At 39.4% G+C, this 15,848-nt stretch overlaps 2 pseudogenes; both read right to left on the reverse strand.

Annotated features, from left to right (window-relative positions):
- Positions 1-1,613: 1,613 nt before the first annotated feature.
- On the reverse strand, positions 1,614-2,765 carry LOC146468914 (melanocyte-stimulating hormone receptor-like; annotated as a pseudogene).
- A 3,471-nt stretch (positions 2,766-6,236) lies between these two features.
- On the reverse strand, positions 6,237-7,184 carry LOC146468915 (adenosine receptor A2a-like; annotated as a pseudogene).
- Positions 7,185-15,848: the final 8,664 nt, after the last annotated feature.

Below are 15,848 nucleotides of genomic sequence, written 5' to 3' on the forward strand. Positions count from 1 at the left end.
GGTAAATTGAAACTTCTGGAGGACTGAGCTTTTGGAGTATACTTGAAACACCTTAAGATCTTCCTTATTACAACAAAAGTTTGAGTTTAGAACCAGTTGCCCAGTGTCAACATTTTGCTAGGCATAAAACTGGCCTGGGGCATAAGAATAAGGCCATTAGATAGCTGCTACAACAGGGTCTGATTAGGAATTTATTGAAAATCACTGCCGGGTTCCATTCCCGGACCGGCATCATATGCCGGTTGAGTTTTTTGTTGGATCGTGTCCTTGCTGCGAGGTACTCCTACCCATCAAGATGGCATCAAAAACCGTGATAAGGTCTATTTGTAATCGTTTGACCGAGAGTGGAGTTTGCACGCTTAACGAATTTCAATCTTACTCAGCATTTAGGCTTCTTTAAGTTTTATATGACAAGGTTGTTGCAGTTTGCTCTAAGTGCTAACATTTGCTGATCAAGACAAAGCTTCTTATCCTATTAAATTTATTAAACATACACAAGACGGGAGATGATTACTCGCATCTCAGACATTTTAATTATTAATTTAAAACTAAAAAAGAAGAAATATGTTCCAGTTGCTTCTCCTTTGGCTTGATCAGCCCGTCCTAATTTATTTGAAAACACACGATAACAGAAAAAAGTTTAATAGTGTTTTTGACGGTTTTGTCGAATTTAGTTACAACGCTTTCTTATCTAGACAACATGACAAGGCAGCAGATGATAAATATTATTCAAAGATCTGAGAAGACAACTGCAAATCTTCATAACTGAAGGAAAAGATACAATTTCGAGTGAACCCAATAACATTTCATTTTTTCAAGCCTAACAAATGGATCGTTGGAGGAGTCGAAGTTGGAAAAAATGAACTTTTCCTGTTCGCTTTCTTTTGTGCATCCGGTTTGCGATATAACATAAGATTCTCTAAATTAATCCATTGGGGGGAGGAGTTGACTGTTTTAAACCGTCAACTTACTGTTTCAAGATGTTTTTATTGTTAAACTAGATCAAAAAATCTTCCAATATAAATAGTCTTTTGAACGCTTCCAAGCTCAGGGTTTATATTCCAAATCTTGCGGTAAATCGATGAAAAGAACTTTCCTTTCCGTCTCTCTTAACTCATTAGCTACCTAAATTATAGCTGGCGTTCTCTTTGAACAATTACTTTCATTTGCAAATTGTTTGTGAATTTTAAATGAACTCAACTCAAAAGGGTTTAGTTAGAACCAAACTAAAGGAAACCCCACATCTTTCAAGTGTGTTTATTGTGTTTATCAAAAGTTATTTCAATCTTTTGTCACCCAAATATGGACTTTAAGAATAAAACCTTTCCCGTATTTGAGAGTTGTGAGCTTATTTTTCCAAGCGATAAAACGGCAATTACTGGCGAAGAAACAAATGTTTTCGCTTCTCGTGTGGCTGAGGATTTTTCGATCACCCTTGTCTCTGAACTGACTTACTTACCGCCGGTAAGATGACTGTTTACAATTTAGGCTGGCACTTAGGCTAACAGCACTTCACCATTTGAATAAAACTATGGCAGATCAGAAAAAAAACGGGAGATATTAACCTGGGTATGAAACAGCCGCTTTAAACTGAACAAAACATTTAGTAACTCTTAACTTGATGAACAAAATAGTTTTCTGATTATCTCCTTCGCTGCTTGTCTGACTTCTGAGATCTTCCAGCAGTAAAGAAATGGGTTTAATGACGAGTTGAAATAAACTAAAGTTAATGTAAATGAGTATGCAAGAAAAGTAGTTGAAGACAGTTTACCTCGTGCTGCTCCCTGAATTACCAACGGCGCCACTAAAGTAGCTGGTAAATAACAAACAACTAATGTTAACTGCCGCACAACGCAGTGAACACTGTCTTTCTGTATCGCGCAATGTTTTGTGGAATTGTGTGGTTTGGTTGTCCTTGAATATTGTCTTGTGCTTGAGTTTGATGATGACGCAGCCTGAGAAAAATCCTTGTGTAACAGTAAATCGAGGTAACTAGACACAGTAGTGCAATTGTGTAGATATACCATAATGATATTAATTCATTCCAAAGGTACGCTATGGAACCCAGAAAGGAAAAAACCCAAAAGGCAATCACAGCTACATATGTACGCTTTAAAGTTACAACTTGTCTGTATCTGAGTCCTAACAACAGGGCGAGAAGTCTGTCCACACCTATGGCAGACAATGTCAACAAAGACACTATACCAAAAATACACCCCGTTATAAATACTACAGCAAATGTAAAGCGACAAATATTCCATCGTTCGTTCACCATAGACATCCAGAAGGTAACACGAATCGGTTCCACAATGATACCAACACAGAGATCCGTTATCGCTAGGCTGCAAAACAACAGTTTGGAGGGCGGATGAAGCGAACTGTCCTTGTGAAGGGCGACAAGGATCAGAGTATTTCCCAGAAATGCAGTAATGGAAAGAAAAATGTTTAACACTGAAACGATTATCAGCTGGTTGTGTACACCTCTGGTTAATTCTACCGAGCAGTGCAGTTCTTCGTATGATTTGTGGATTGCGTCTCCAGTAAAGTTTTTCATCGCCGCCATGTAACTGCAGTGTGAGCTGGTTTCTGAGCAATTCAGTTTTATTGCTCCTTTATACATTAAACATTGACGACAAAATGTCTTTGCTAAACCAAACTCATTTCAAATTAACTCAGCACGTTTATTGAAACATTGGCGACAAAATGTCTTCGCTATACCAGACTCATTTCAAATTAACTCAGCACATTTATTATGCCTCTTTGATTGTCAGATCACTACCATGCAGATGTTCACTTTAAGTAAGTCGAAATTGAAAATTGCCTACTACATTGTCCTTAATAATTTGGAAGCTGAAATGCCGTAAAAGTTTAAGTATGAGCTCTTGACTTCAGTTCGTTCATTGGTCTTTTTAGTGACTTATTTTCGGAGATCGCTTGTTTTAGGAGGCCGCTCATTGTAACTAGAGAGAATTATGCGAGCGGTTCAGAACAAAAAAACTTAAAACCCCATGAAATAATCATGATATTTACAGCTTAAAACACTAACATTAGCAGTCTAAAAGCTTATATTCATGAGGGATAATAATAGGTGGAATATATTTTTCCCAAATTTTAGGAGATTCTATTCTGCTGGGCTTATTTTCTCAGGGGCATATGTTTGAAATCAGTTTTACTGTGATATCGGGATATGTCGTATACGTATTGTATTTGAAGACGAAGACAACACCTTTTAATTCCAGAAAAACTTTCATCGCTTATGTAAATTAATCTTTTAGGGTGGCTTTCATAGATCTTAGTTTGTTTTTCGTTTAATTTCGTTGTCGTTACTTGATATGGCGAGAAACAGTTAATTGGTTAACTTAATTCTGAAAAATTGATTTCAAACTAATGGATTTTATAGGTCTTTTTGTTGTGATCATTTCACAATATTTTAATTGATCAGCAGATATTACCAAGTATAGCAAATTGAAACAACTTTTTCAAATAAAACTGAAGAAGCCCAAATAAAAGTCAGATAGGAACTAATGAAACTCCACTTTCGGCTCAAACAAATTGTCACGCCGCAGTTTGCAGGAGAATTAAAAGTAAAAGATTCCTGTTATGTTAAACCCTCGTCTTCAAGAACAGTAGTATTAAAACGTATTTCATACTAGTCTCTGAACAAGAATACCTTCTATTTTCTGTTTGCTATTCTCACTGTCTAAATATAAGTCGTGCACTAAGTTCAATTTCTAGAGTTTTATGGTTATTTACTTACTGTTAATTACTTGATTATTTCTAGCTTATTTTCTACTTCAAATGCATACATGTTTATGCCGGGCAACTCATTATTTAACCCTTTTACGTTATCTAAGATGTATTGGTGGTTTTCACCTCACCATCGTCACGCAAGTAAAAAAAATAGAATCCGTAAGCAATTCAATAGATAAAGTCAAGAAATAGATATGTTGTAGAAGAGTGATACATAAACAACGAGTGAAAGCTGCAGGGCTGTGCGATATCTCATAACAGAGTTATTCCAGCAAATGTAAAGCGACAAATATTCCATCGTTCGTTCACCATAGACATCAAGAGGGTAACACGAGAGGGTTCCACAATGATACCAACATAGAGATCCGTTATCGCCAGGCTGCGAAACAAAAGTTTGGAGGGCAGATGAAGCGACCTGTCCTTGTGAAGGGCGACAAGAATCAGAGTATTTCCCAGAAATGCAGTAATGGAAAGAAAGCTGTTTAAAACTGAAAGGATTATCAGCTGGTTGTGTATTCCTCCAGTTAATTTTGTCGAGCAGTACAGTTCCTCGTAGGATTTATGGATTCCGCCTCCAGTAAAGTTTCTCATCGCTATGTTACTGCAGTGTGAGCTAACTTCTGAGAAATTCAGTTTTATTGCTCCTTTATATATTAAGCATTGACGGCAAAATGTCGTTGCTAAACCAAACTCATTTCAAATTTACTCAGCACGTTTATTAAAACATTGCGGGCAAAATGTATTTGCTTAAAAAAAACACATTTCAAATTAACTCAGCACATTTATTATTCCACTTTGATTGTCAGATCACTACGGCCATGCAGCTGTTCACTTAAAGCCGGTAAGTCGAAATTAAAATTTTCCTAGCACATTCTCCTTAATACTGAGCGGGCTTGGAAGCTAAAATGCCGTTAAACTTTTAAATATGAGCCGTTGGCTTAAATTCCTTCATTGGTCTTTTTAACGAGTTATTTTAGAAGAGCGCTTGTTTTAAGAGGCCGCTCATTGTTATTAGAGAGAATTATGCGTGAGCTTAAGAATAAACACAACTTAAGATCCTTTAAAAATATCGCGACATTTACCGCTTAAAACAGCCGACGTTAAAGTCTATAAGCTAATATTCATGAGGAATAACTATCGGTAGATCTTCATATTTTCAAACCTGCAGAAACGTGTTAGTTGGAGGGAAACATAGAAAAAGTGAACCTCTCTTGTTCGTTTCTAGTTTACAACATAACATAAAATTCAGAGTATTACCACCCCACCCCTTCTCGCCGAAAAGTATCAGACTGTAAAACCCTTCCGATAATAAACCCGTGGACTGCAAGGTTCCATATTTTAAGCTAATAAAAAGTAATTAAAAAACAACAGTTTGTTCATCATAACTTAGGGGGAAGATCAGTTTCCAGTTTATCCAATAACCTTTCATTTTCAAGCTCGTTGGTGACAAACAGAAAAAAAGAACCTCTGTTGTTTGTTACTGGTTTGCTATATAACATAACATTCAGAGTAAAACCACCCCACCCTTCCTCGCTAAAAATATAACAACGTAACATCCTTCCGATAATAAGCCCATGGACTGTTTAGTTTCTAGGTTTTCAGCTGTTAACTTAGTTTTTCCATATATCACTACCATGCAGCTGTTCAGTTTAAGGAAGTCGATGTTAAAAATTCCCTGCCACGTTCTCATTAATGAATTTGAACCTTGCATGCCGTAAACTTCTAAGTAGGAGCCCTACACTTAAATTCGTTCAATATTCTTTTTGCGGCTGACTTTTGGGGAGGTTTGTTTCAGGAAAAGGATATTCGAGGCGATTATGAGTAGGCTTGAGAATAAACACAACTTAAAACCGCTTGGAATAATCATGATGTTTACAGCTTAAAACAGCTTCCATCAGCAGTCTGTAAGCTAATATTCATGAGGGATAATTACAGAAGAAATATATGGCCCAGAAATTTGAGGAGATTCTCTTTTGGTGGGCTTATTATCCAGGGACTCATGTTTAGAATTGCACGGTGATATCAAAAAATGAATGTTGTATACTTATGGGAGGGGAAGAGAAAATTTGTGAATTCTTCTCTCGTGTGGCTGAGCAGTTTTCGAACAGTGAACTGACTTTCTTGCGGCTTTAACCCGGTGACTGCGTGTGTAAAGATGACTTCTCTTGCCCAAGCTTGATGTCTCGGTATAAAATTTAGGCTGGCACATACGCTTACAACACTTCAGCATTCGAATAAACGGTGGATAGGAAAAAAATCGAGGACAGTCGAGCGGGTTGCATTAATTACATGAATCAAGGTCTTTTCCACTCGTATATACACAACAAGCATTTATACTACAAAGACAACTGCATAATAAAATATGTTTCAAAGAATAACATTTTATTGTCAATGATACTGTACAAGTTTTAAACGGGGAATGAACAGCCGCTTAGATACCGCTTTAAACTGAACTACCGATACCGACACAAAACATTTCGTAACTTTTAACTTGATGAACAAAATAGTTCTCTGATTGTATCCTTCGCTGCTTGTCTGACTTCTGTGATCTTCCAGCAGTAAAGAATTGGGTTTAGTGACGAGTTGAAATAAACTAACGTTAAACTAATTCGTAACGCAAGAATAGTAGCTAAAGACAGTTCATCTCGTCCTGCATGCTGAATTACCAACGGCGCCACTATAATAAGTGGTAAATAACAAACAACTAATGTTAACTGCACCCACAGTGCAGCGGACACTATCTTTCTGTATCGCGCAATGTTCTGTGGAATTGTTTGGTTTGGTTGTCCTTGAACATTGTCTTGAACTTGAGTTTGTTGATGACGCAGCCTGAGAAAAATCCTTGTGTAACAGTAAATCGAGGAAACTAGGCAAAGTGGTGTAATTGTGTAGATAAACCATGATGATATTAATTCATTTCAAACGGACACTACGGAACCCACAAAGGAGAAAACCCAAAAAGCAATCACAGTTACAAATGTTCGCTTGAAAGTTACAACTTGTCTGTATCTGAGCCCTAACAACAGGGCGAGAAGTCTGTCCACACTTATGGCAGACAACGTCGACAAAGACACTAAACAAAAAAAATTCCTCGTTATAATTGATGCAGCACATGTAAAGCGACAAGTACTCCATCGTTCGTTCACCACAGACAACCAGACACTAACTTGAAAAGGTACCACAATGATACCAACACAGAGATCCGTTATCGCCAGGCTGCGAAACAACAGTTTGGAGGGCGGATGAAGCGACCCGTCCTTGTAAAGGGTGACAAGGATCAGAGTATTTCCTAGAAATGCAGAAATGGAAAGAAAACTGTTTAACACTGAAAGGATTATCAGCTGGTTGTGTACACCTCCAGTTAATTCTGCCGAGCAGTACAGCACTTGGCATAATTTATGTTTTCCGTCTCCAGTAAAGTTTTTCATCGCCATGTTAACTGCAGTGTGAGCTAGTTTCTGAGAAATCCTTTATATATTAAAAGCGGTGCCGGAAAAATGTCTTTGTTATACCAGACTCATATCAAATTAACTCAGCACATTTATTATGCCCCTGTCATTGTCAGATCACTACCATGCAGCTGTTCACTTTAAGTAAGTCGAAATTAAAAATTTCCTACCACATTCTCCGTAATAACTTGGAAGCTGAAATGCCGTAAAACTTTTAAATGTTAGCCTTTGGCTTATAACTTTGTTGATTGGTCTTTTTAGTGACTTGTTTTCGGGATCGCTTGTTCAGTAGGAGGCCGCTCATCGTTATTATAGAGAATTATGCGTGAGCTTGAGAACAAACAAACCTTAAAACCCCTTGAAATAATCATGATATTTACACCTTAAAACAGCTGACATTAAAAGTCTATAGGCTAATATTCATGAGGGATAAAATTCGGAGGAATATATTCCCGAGAAATTTTAGGAGTCTTCTCTTTTGGTGGGCTTATTTTCTCAGAGACTTATGTTTGTAGCTTTATGGTGATACCAAAATATGTGTGTGCACTTATTTGAAAGGGAGGCAAAATATTTGAATTGTAGAAAAACATTGACCTGTTTACCAGCAAATTAATGTATTTCAGTTTTTATTGCTAGTCATAACTTGTCACAGCGACAAACGGTTATTAGTCAACTTTTAAGTCTTTCAAACCAACACTTTGTTCATCATGACCAAGTATTCATAACTGATGGGGAAGATCCAATTACAATTTTATTGAATAACATTTCATTTTCAAACCTGCAGAAACGTGTTCGTTGGCGAAAACAGAAAAAATGAAACTCTGTTGTTGTTACTGGTTTACGATATAACATAAAATTCAGAGTAAAACCGCCCCATCATTCCTCGCCAAAAAATATCACACCGTGAAATCCTTCCCATAATAAACCCATGGACTGTCAAGGTTCTAGGTTTTAACCTGTTAGCTTAGTGTTTCCATATATCACTAACAAGCAGCTGTTCAGTTTAAGGAAGTCCATGTTAGAAACTTCCTGCCACGTGCTCATTAATAACTTCGAAGTTTGCATTCCGTAAAATTCTAAGTAGGAGCCCTACACTTAAATTCGTTCAATAGTCTTTAACGGCTCATTTTCCGGAATTAAAACCGCTTGAAATAATCATGATGTTTACAGCTTAAAACAACTTCCATCAGCAGTCTGTAAGCTAATATTCACGAGGGGTAATTATTGAAGAAATAAATGACCCAGAAATTTAAGGAGGTTCTCTTTTGGTGGGCTTATTTTCTCAGGGTTTTATGTTTGGAATTGTACGCCGGTGACGGGGATAATTATCGAAGAAATATATGGCCCAGAAATTTGAGGAGGTTCTCTTTTCGTGGGCTTATTTTCTCGGGGTTTTATATTTGGAATTGTACGGTGATATCAAGAAATAAATGCTGTATACTTATTGGGAGGGGAGGAGAAATTATTTGAAGTCTTGAAAAACATTAACCTGTTTACAAGCAAATTAAACTTGGATAGATCTCCGTATATTTCTGTTTATATTGGCAGCGATAACTTGTCACGGCGTCAAACGCTTTATTGGTCAACTTTTAATGTTCAAAGAATAAATTGATTTCAAGCTAATAAAACGTCTTTCAAACCAACACTTTCGTTCATCATGACCAAGTCTTCACAACTGAGGAGAAAGATCCAATTTCCAGTTTATCTAATAACCTTTCATTTTCAAGCCTGCAGTCTTTGGGGAGAAACGGAGAAAAAATGAACCTTTGTTGTTCGTTTCAGGTTTGCGATAAAACATTAAATTCCGAATAAAACCACCCCACCCCTCCACGCCGAAAAATACGTGGCCGTAAAATCGTTTCGATAATAAACCTATGCACCGTTAAGGTTTGCTGTTTGAAGCTGTAAGTTAAGTGTCTCGAGATGATTTATTGGTAAACTAAAAATTGCTGCCGTGGTATAAAAAGGTATTTTGAATGGTTACGGATGACGTTCTCTTTTAATAATTATGTTTGTTCATTTTCCTTCTTTACTTTCATTCTAACTGTTTAGTTATAGAAACAAGTTAAAGAACACCGCACATATTTCAATTGAAGCATGTTTATAAAAAGAACTTCATTCGTTTGTCACTCGAGTGTACAGATTCAAAATAAAAACTTTCTCGTATTTTTGAGTTGTATATAGGCTTACTTCACCACCCCGGCATTAAAACGGCTTTTACAAAGAAACAAATCCTTTCATTTTCTCGTGTGGCTGAGCAATTTTCTGTCACTCAACTGACTTTCTTTCGGCTAAACTCGCTGACGGCGTGTGTAAAGATGACTTCTCTTACCCAAGTTTGATGACTCGGTATAAAATTTAGGGTGGCAGTAAGGTTTACAACACTTCAGCATTTGAATAAAGCAGTGGATCAGAAAATGATGGACCATCAAAGCGAGTTGCATTAATTACATCAATCCAAACAAGGATTTATACTACAAAAACAACTGCAGTGCAGTGAAATGTGTTTTGCAGAATAACATTTCATGGTTAGTGATCCTGTACAAGTGTTAACCTGGGAATGAACAGCCGCTTACATACCGCTTTAGACTGAACTTAACCGATACCGACACAAAACATTTCGTAACTCTTAACTTGAGGAACAAAATAGTTTTCTGATTGTATTCTTCGATGCTTGTCTGACTTCTGTGATCTTCCAGCAGTAAAGAAACGGGTTTAATGACGAGTTGAAATAAACTAATGTTAAAGAAAATTGGAACGCAAGAAATGTAGCTGAAGACAGTTCACCTCGAATTACTCCATGAATTGCCAACAGAGTCACTAAAGTAAATAGTAAATAAGAAAAAACTAATGTTAACTGCAAACACAGTGCAGTGGACACTGTTTTCTGTATCGCGCAATGCTCTGTGGAATTGTTTGGTTTGGTTGTCCTTGAACAATGTCTTGAACTTGAGTTTGATGATGACGCAGCCTGAGGAAAATCTTTGTGTAACAGTAAAGCGAAGTAACTAGACACAGTGATACAATTGTGTAGTTATACGATGATGATATTACGTCATTCCAAACTTTTTGACTAACAAAAGACGGATCGCCGAAACGCACCAATCACTTTTTACAGTCTTCACAGCCGATAACATCACGGCTTGCTGACTAACGACCAATAACATCTCGACTTTGTTGACCAATCAGGTTAACAACCAGAGACATATAATACGTTCCACAATAGACCTTTCTCACTCGGCGGCCGTGTTGAGTCTCAGGAGAACAAAAAGCTTTGTATTTGAACGGCTAGCCTCGCCCACACGCGAATTCAGTGCGGAACTTGCCGTGCAAAAACAAAGCTTTTTACCATGTGGCATGAAACGTTTTCGGGTTCTAATTTTTGCGGACTGACCTCGATTCGGAAAATTAGTTCCCGCAGGTAAAAACACCCGCAAAAATAAACTCCCTTCTTTTAAACTACAAACGCCGCTTTTCATAGACTTGTACTGGGCGAAATACTGTGGCGCTTCTGCCGTGGCCTACACAGAACAGGCCGTTTCCAGTTAGGTCTCAAAGTTGTATACTAGCTACCTCTTTCACTCGAAAGCCCCTCTGTATGCATAGAGGGGTTTCACCTACGGTATTTCAAACATTCAAAATGCTTTCTTATCAAGTAATATACGGTACGTAATACCGGTTGTGGCAAACCTTATTAGGGAGTTCAAAGGCCTGGCTAAACTAGGAAACATCGCTGCGGAAACATTGTTGCGGTGGCAAATGTTTCCCAGTTTAGCCGCGCGGGAAACATTGTTGCGGAAACAAATTTTGCTGCTCGGAAACAAGAAAATGCTTTTGCCCCAGGTCAAAAATATTTTTGCTTCTCGGACACAAATTTTGCTTCCGAAACATATGTTTCCCAGTTTTGGCACCGTGAAAACAATGTTGACTAGTTTCCAGTGCTGCTCATTAAACTGTTTCCTAGCAACGGAGAGTCCGGAGAGTGTACAACAATGGCTGACTGCGAAGTTGAAGTGGTAGAAGAGCACAATTAGTGAATAGAAAAGGGAAAGGGAAGAAGGGAAGGAATTGGAAGGACGAGGAAATTGAGGCGCTCATTACCTTGTATGAGGACAGGACCTGTTTATGGGATGTGGCGAATGAAGACGACATGAACAGGGACAAAAAGGAAGTTGCGTACTCTCAAATCGATTTACAGATGTCGGAGAAGTATGTCATCACAAGGGATGATTACAAAAGCAAATGGAAAATTCTGAGATCGCAATTTATGAGGGAACAAGCCCTGGAACGAAGAAAAAAAGTCTGGCCAACCAACAAGCGATGTCTACCATTCCTCTTGGAAGTGGTACAAGATGTTAAAGTTTCTAATTATCGTCCACAATGCTCCAAAGGGCCTTGACACAATGAAAGTCATGCTAACGGAAGATGATGAAAATGAATCCCCGGCCATAACTCCAACGAAGAAGACAAAGAAAGACTTCGACAGAAAGAAAATGTCAGTCCTCGATAGACCTGTTGGGATACTGAAAGAGGTAAATGAAGCGCCAGCTACAGCAGCGGAACTCTCCGAAGAAGACGCGTTTGGGATGGTGGTCGCAAGAACACTAGCTCGCTTGAGTCCACGAGTTAGGATGCTAACCAAGAAAAAGATCAACGACATCCTGTTTGAGACTGACTTTCATGCCGGCTCAGAGCAAACCACTGGTCACATAGAGTTGAGCTCGTAAAACCCATGGCCAATGTATGGAGCTCCAGTTGCTAGAGCAGCTGAACAAAACTTCTCTAATCAGTTTTCCACCTTGTAAACATGTCGTAATGTTTACAGTCGGGTTTACCTGAAAGTCGGAATCCGGAATAGAAAAAAATGAAAATTCATCGAGAAAAGTTTTAACGAAGATAAAAGTCACTTGGGAACAGTTTTTATAGGTCTTGAAAATTTATAATATCATTCAGAGTGAATTTTAAAAATTTTTAAAAAATCTTTCGGAAAAAGACGCATTAAGTGAACAAAAAAATTCAAAATACTTGGGAAACGTTTGTTATTTTTGCAATACTTATGCTATAATGCAAAGAAAAAGTTATAGCTTTATATCATCAATAAACTAGGGTAATTTCTACAGGAACTCTGAAATCTCGCCAACGATGTTCAGTTTCAAAAAACTCCATCCAAATGTCAAAAATACTGGTCAACGTGGATTGACTGTAAAAGGATGGCAATACACTGTTCTACATGACTCTATTTTTGTGCTTTGTGGAGATTTTCGATAAGCTGAATTGCTGTTATTGATATCTTTTGCTCACAATTTTTGATGAAAGAAAATAACTGTAATTATAACAGTTTTAATTTCATTTATACATTGAACAATTTCAATTTTTATCATGGTAATCACATTATAATCAAAAAATGAATGCAAGTAAATTAGAAAATCAGGCAGAAGAAATTAAGATACACAAAAAACCACCCATGCAGGTCATGTTTAATATTGTAAAATCAATGAATAAAATGATTGAATATGCTTCAGTTTTGACCAATATATAGCTGTGGTTACACTGAGCCCCCAGGTAAAATATTATTGGTTTACACAGTTATAATTTCCCTTGATAAGTTTGCTATTTCCCCAGGTAAAATTGGACTCATTAAAATTATCACAGCTTATACAGTCATTCATTAGACTCCTTAGGGGCAAATGTAAACCTTATTTATTTATAAATTTATTATATCCCTACAGTGTAATCAAGAGAAAATAAGGGGACAAAGAGGGAGAACCCCAGTGTAACCCTTGGGATATGTGAATTTCACTTTGATTATTTTTAGACGCTGTGAAAATGGAATTCTGTTTCCTTAGATGTTCGCAAATGTATCTAGAAGATGCCTGGAAATGCCACTAAGGAAAGCCAAACTGAACATTCAACAACAAACAATACATAATGCAACATTGGCATGTTCTGGCGACTTTCCATCACGTCACACAGCCATTTGCACACGTTTTGGGAGACTGACTTCGGTCTAGATTATGTCTAAAAATAAATTAAATGAAATTCACATATCCCAGCCAACGCCCCTGGTTTCCCTCTCCGTCCCCTTATTTTTCTCTTGGTATAACATAATTTGTGCAATAATTATGCAACTGCTCATTTCTTCACCTGTGAAAACAACAGGTTTAGATGCCCAACGCCGCTACGTTATTTACATTGTACCCAGCGATTGTCAGCACTGCGCACGTGCGTCTGACGTTGTCTGTTCCATGTGCTCGCCATTGATCCGAGTTGTCGTATAATAAACCTTTGAGTTAAACGCAGAGTTTCCTCTTTATTGGCGGGGTGGCAGCGCTTAACACACGCCTCGAATTCCCTAAAACAAGTGTGGACTTCGGATCCTGCCACACCTACTCCATAACAAGGTGACAAATCCGTTTTTTCGGTTGAGCGATTTGTGAACTTTCCAACCTGGCCGCCTCGCCTCGAGCACCCAAACAGTGGTAACTAACAAAGATGGAGACGATTACTTCGTACGAAAGTTGGCGTCAGAACTTGATCTATGTTCTTTCTCTCGACAAGAACTTTGTTCCCTTCCTCGATGCAACCTGGCAGAAACAAACGGCCGCCAATCCACGTAGGGGCCTCATCAACGATGACACTGCGGTTCCTGAAGCTCAGCGACTCACTGCCGCCCATAAAAACATCCATTTGGACCTACTACTCGGCCAAATAGCCAACTTCTGTCCTGTAATCTCTAGGAATTCTATCGTTAAACACTCAACTTCCCTGAACGACATATGGCAGAAAATCTGTCAACATTATAGTTTCCAGTCCACTGGAGCGCAGTTTCTTGACTTGGCTAGTATACACCTACAGCCAGATGAGAGACCCGAGGACCTGTTTCAGCGTCTTATAGCTTTCTTTGAGGATAACCTCCTTTCTGTTCATGGCGGCTTAACACATCATGGAGACCAGGTAACTGCTGATGAAGACCTCTCCCTCACACTAGAGAACACTGTCGTTATCCTCTGACTCCAGTTGATACATTCAGGCTTACCTCTCTCAGTGAAACAAAAAAAAGGTTCTGAATTACGCAATAGCCCACTTTGAAAAAGAGTGATGGCCTGGGTCGAGAGTAGCTGCCCAAGCGATTGTGGGAAGGTTTGGGGGGACGTTGGCTATTATCTTCGCATTTTTGCGTCCCCCCAAACAATCCCACAATCACTTGGGCAGTTACTCTCGACCCAGGCCATCACTCATTTTCAAAGTGGGCTATAAGACCCTGGCTTCCCTCAAACCTGAGATCTCTCAAGCTCTTGGATCTCTTCTCGATGAGTTACGTAGCATTGAAGATACCAACGCCATGCGTATTGGCAGTACCACACCACGGCGCCACCCTAATACTGGTCAAGGCCAACCTCGACGACGCCCCTTCTTGTCCTGCATCCTCTGCAAAACAGCCGGTCGCCCACATAACACTCACAACCTGATGGATTGTCGTTTCTTGCCTGATCATGACCGTTGACCATGGGCTCGGTCACGCATGGTGATGGATAACCCTGACAAGCTCGGCGCTGAGGAGTGCGAACCCTTGGATGAGAGCAGTGACCTTGTCAGCCCAGGGTGAAGAGCCAGCAGCCCTTCGTGTGAGCATAGTCCAATCACCTGTCCTTAACACCTTTTATCTCGAACACCCAGTGCAGCTGAACCTGGACACTGGTGCAACTTCCAACATGGTCCGCGCCTCCTCCGCCAAGTTGGATGGTTTCCCCATAACCCCGGCCTCCCAAATGGCTCGTCAGGCTGACGGAGTTACCCCAATGGATGTCATTGGCGAGGTCCACTGCTCCCTAACCCGTAGACAGTGGACATTTGAATTAGATGCCCTTGTCGTTCGTCAGCTAGACGTCGATATCCTGGCCGGTAATCCCTTCATGGTCCGCAACGACATTGGTGTTCGCCCTGCCAAACGTCAGATTGAGATAGGTGGCACCGAGATTATCAGCTACAGCTCACCCTCCAGGCATACACGTCAACCCAATGTGCGGCGTACACAATCCTTCCTGCTACGCAACCCAATCCGCACAGTTGTTTTGCCAGGGGAGTATGTCCAGTTCAGTACCCCTTCTGACGCTGACTCCGACACCTTGTGGGCCCTTGATCCCCGGCTAGACTGTCCCTCTAACATGCCACGTAAACCAAGAGACGTGTGGCCTCCTCCACAGCAAATTTAATCCGTAGATCATGCCGTACGCATCTCCAACATGACAGACTCCCCCATTCTTCTAAAGAGCGGAGAGCAGTTATGCCAGGTTCGACACATTCTACTCATCGAAGCCTCCACCTCGCCTTCTCCTCCCACCACATGTAGTACTGCCTCTCCTTCTCCAGCCATCTGCAAGCCCTTTTCACCCCGTCTGATCGTTGATCCTGATGGGTGCCTGTTACGAAAAATTGTTGCGTGACCGTATGCTAATTTAGTCTGGAATATTCTTGCATATTTAATTAGCTTTGCATCATAGTGACTCAGCAGTTTCTTAAGCCGTTTGCGTATGATCCTGTAAATAGATTTATATTGTAATGTTACTTTATTTAGTTGCGCCGGAAAGTTCTAGAATCTTACGCTCATTACGATATAAGCAAATCGGTTTAGCTTTTAGAGTAGTTGTT

Source organism: Pavona decussata, unplaced genomic scaffold, assembly GCF_977016875.1.
Source record: "Pavona decussata unplaced genomic scaffold, jaPavDecu1.1 SCAFFOLD_128, whole genome shotgun sequence".
In the NCBI taxonomy this organism is placed as follows: Eukaryota; Metazoa; Cnidaria; class Anthozoa; order Scleractinia; family Agariciidae; genus Pavona; species Pavona decussata.